The sequence below is a fragment of the Austrofundulus limnaeus genome, unplaced genomic scaffold (genome assembly GCF_001266775.1).
Source record: "Austrofundulus limnaeus strain Quisiro unplaced genomic scaffold, Austrofundulus_limnaeus-1.0 Scaffold61, whole genome shotgun sequence".
Lineage (NCBI taxonomy): Eukaryota > Metazoa > Chordata > Actinopteri > Cyprinodontiformes > Rivulidae > Austrofundulus > Austrofundulus limnaeus.
The window spans coordinates 612,465-616,512 of NW_013952463.1; the positions used below are offsets into that span (position 1 = coordinate 612,465).

Consider the following 4,048-nt stretch of genomic DNA (forward strand, 5'->3'; position numbering starts at 1 on the left):
TATATATATCCTGCATTTTTTTTGTTGTTTCTCAGCTTTGACACACCGGGTTTGAATGAACAAGTGATGAAGAGCAGTGAAACAACAAAAACATGCAAGACCCTGGAGGACCAGGACTGGGCAAAACCTGTGGTTCCCAAAGTTGGGGTCGGGACCCACAATGAGGCCCCCAAAACCTCAAGGTGGGGTCCTGAAAAGATTCTCTGAATTAATTATATTAGAAAATAACAACTAACATTTTTGTTTTGCCTTTGTTGTTACAAAAGAGTAAGGTTAGTGTAATTAAAATGGAAAAAAATAGCATAATGAATATTGTTACTATGCTCTTTTTTTTTACGTGAAAACTGTGTTTATGATCCAACAACAGTTGGGGGCTCAGGTCTCAGGTCTGCTGGTATTTTGAGGGTCAAAGGCTGGAAAGGTTGGGAACCACTGTTCTTGACTATGGGAGAAAAAATGTTTCAATCTTGAAATTTACAAATAAAATATCAAAACCTTCTTATTGCAAATATTCCAGTAATATGCATTAGTGACAGCCACTTTTAAATTACATGTATAAAGCCAATAGTGAGCTCTGATATGTTTTGTTTTTCTTTTAAAATCTGTTACTTTTAATCAGAAACACCCCCCATCAGAGCCCACTCACTGTGACGGTGCTGCTGCAGAGCTGACAGTTGTGGGGATTCAGCTCATTGAGGAGCATTTGACTCTCAACCACATTAATAATGAAGCTAGAAGAAAATAAATAAATATTTGGTCATTTCTGAAAATATAAAACACACTCGCTTCTGTTTGGGGGGAAAAAAGGCGCCACCAAAAAGTTTTTTCAGTGCAGCTGAATCTGTCACTCTTTTCTATCCAAGGCTTTCTGGTGCACAGAGTGGCCTGCCTTTCTGTCCATAAACACAGCCGAACAAAGGCTTTAAGCCCGCGGCTACAAGTTCAGGAAATACATCCGGCCTGCAGCTGTTAGAAATGTGCCAGCTCACCTGTTCAAAAATAACGGGAAAGGCTCTCTTCACAATAAACTGCGGAGGTTATTATGTAAGAACAACTCCCCGGCTGAACTCAGCGTTTCACTTCGCTTAACTCCAGAGTGTTGGAAAAACAACAAACAGCAACTAAAATCTTACAGAGAACCAAGAAGAGTTGGAGTCCTTGGTTAAATAATAATAATAATAATAAAATAAAGCTGTTGGGGAAAGGGGTTTTCTTTTCCCTCAGGCGCGGCGGACCGAGGAGGGAAGCTTTTTGAGGACGAACATTTAAATGTGGACACTCACCTTCACAAAGACGAGGGAAAACAGGACACGAAAACAGTCGAGTACACGGTACGGAACAACTCTTCCTGCTTTTAAATCATGAATAAAGTCTTGGAGAAGCGATAAAAGCAGAAAGTAAATCCCACACCCGCGAAGAAGTCGCCGAAGAAGTGAAGTATCCCAAACAGTTCTCCCAGCAGCAGCAGCAGGGTTCGGATTAATGGAGTCCAGCCCTCCCTCTTTCCGACAGCGGATAACGTCACTGCTTCCAATCCCACTTTTCCTTTTTCTTACTGGGAGACTTTCCGCCCACTGGTCCCCCCCTCATCACCTCAAACACTTTTTATTTTATCTTTATTTTATTTAAAGTTACACATCATCAGTGAGTGGGTCAGTCTGTTTATACTTCACGCATCATGAGCCACGTCACTGACACAGAGTTTAATTACTGACGCGGCTAACAGGTTTTAAACCAGAAAACTCAACAGAACCAGATGTTTCAATCTCGCGAGAGCACAAGCAGAACCAGAACCAGCAGAGGCGAATCATTTACAATGGGATATAGCATCATGCTGTAAAAAAGTGGGATTTATTCTAACAGTTTATTGGGGTTTTATTTTGCTGTGATGATCCAAATCAACAAAGGAAGCAATAAGTGTAATAAATAAATGAAATAGACCTCTTTCACAACTAAATCTGTTTGACAAAAACAATTATTTGTATATTTTCCATTGCATGCATGCTGGTTTGAGAAGATGCATTAAGATGACCTTAAGCAGGGGCACCACCAAGGAGTGACGAAGGGGGGCAATGGCTCCTACAACCAAATYGACMTTTTCMCAGTTACTAATGTGCACGCATAAAACCAAGCACCGTGTCATGAACTCAAAAAGGTTCAAAGCTATTTCCAATATTCAMAGAWTCRAGATTCAAAGTGTTTTATTGTCAYACACACAGRTGAAAACATGTTTCCCTGAGCAATGASATYCTTYCTTTGCCGACCACTCTGAATGAAGAGTCAAGGAATAAGCACTTAAAGGACACTAACAAGGTAATAAGGGATGAAGGATAAAAAAGACCACACTTTAAAAAAACAGAGACCAGAGATAATAACATCAGAAAGGAACAATAAAAAAATAACATCAAGAAAGGGAAGAGTAATCAGTGTTTAAAGTGTAAATGTGCAACAGGTAACAGTCTGAAATGTGCACTTGTGCAATAATAATAGTCAGATAGTCACGTTCAGCTGTTTACAAGTCTGCTGGAAAAACAACTTCTTAAATCTGGASGTTCTGTATTTCACACTTGTGTACCAGAGGGCAGAGGTGGGAATAGTCCATGCTGGTGGACCCAATCAGGTCTTTGATGACTGAGGTTGCTCTCCTGAGGGTCCTGCAGTGGTAGATGCTCTGCAGAGAGGGCTGTGAGGTCCCTGTGATCTGCTCAGCAGTTTTTACCACTCTCTGCAGGCGTTTGTGGTCCATAGTGGTGGTTCTGCTGTACCAGGCTGTGATGCAGCTGGTTAAGATTCAGGAATAGATACTGGCATGGATTTTAGGGGTGGGATTTTTTTTTTTTTTTTTTACCATCGCATGATTTGAAAGTTATGGGATGATATGGGATACCTTGGCTCTGCTGTCTGCAGCTTACAGATGAAACCCTCGTTCTCAGGTGGCTGACTCTGTTCGGTGTTACACTAACTTATGCAGTTGTGTTACAGAAGTGCTTAATCCTTTTTTGCAAACCCTGCACACGTTGAAGCTCATGTCAAGCTCAGGCTTCCCGGGCGTTCGGTGAAAACCAAAATGAGTCCATGTCTTTGCCGTCAACGAAGACAGGGTCACTTGAATCCCCTTTTTCCTCTGCTTTTGTAGTTTTCTCTTTGTTTTAGTGCTTTCTGTGCTTTGCGTATGTTCCAGAACAGCTTCATTGGGATGTCAGGATGTCCCGTGTAGTTACAAAATGGAGACAAACAGCCATCAAATTTTTTTTGTTATTTTTTAAATCATTTTTGGGACACTTTACATCGATTCTGAATCATTGTAAATCAGAATTCTTATGTGAAAAGAGTTTTTTGGCGTGCCGTACCCCTAAAGAATATACAGCATTAACACCTCAATGCATAGCAAAACACTGAAAATGAAGTATTTAATCTGTGAGGATTTAAAATGTTTTTATAAAACAGAACATCAGTAACAACAAACGATGTCAGTGACGGTGTAAAACATTTGGCATGTGTTTTACATTCATCTTATTGCAAATATTTTACCTCGTTTAAACCCTCCAAAGCAGAAACTAACAGGTCGTTGCAGCGCTCATGGAGACTTCAAGCTGCCTTTTATGGAAATAATGCTGAGTCTTCATCAGCACCCAGTGACCAGCAGTTCTCTCAGCGTGAATAACTGCGCAAAGGACAGGAGAGTTCAACACTCACGCTGTTGAAGCTGTTTTCATCCTGCCAAAAATTAGCTGTAATTCTAAAGTCATTCCTTTTTTTGTCAGGATTTTCCTTTCAGAATCAGTGTTTTCAAAGAAATAGGCTGAAATTTCRCTTTTAGCATACATTTGTGCTTTATGGAACAGCTATGTTTGTGTCTTACATTAGCTCCATTGTCTTAAACTCAGAGTCTACTTGGACAATTACTGAACTACATCATCTGATCTCAGTATGCATTTTAAGTGTTTTCTGTTTCACGTGCACAGAATTCAGAATGAGTTGTGGAGATCAGACAAGAAACTGACCGTCTGCCAGCTACTGGGTTTGAAACATCAGTCAAGTGATTACA

General features: G+C 40.3%; 1 protein-coding gene across 4 annotated transcripts in view; it reads right to left on the minus strand.

Annotated features, from left to right (window-relative positions):
* Nucleotides 1-1,539, minus strand: part of fermt2 (FERM domain containing kindlin 2) — a gene marked incomplete at its 3' end in the record, with an annotated part of 45,217 nt that extends 43,678 nt beyond the window's left edge. For 2 of the 4 annotated variants that reach the window (XM_014009728.1, XM_014009727.1), the window contains 1 exon segment: nucleotides 1,284-1,537. 4 annotated transcript variants of the gene reach the window in all.
* Between the last annotated feature and the right edge of the window lie 2,509 nt (nucleotides 1,540-4,048).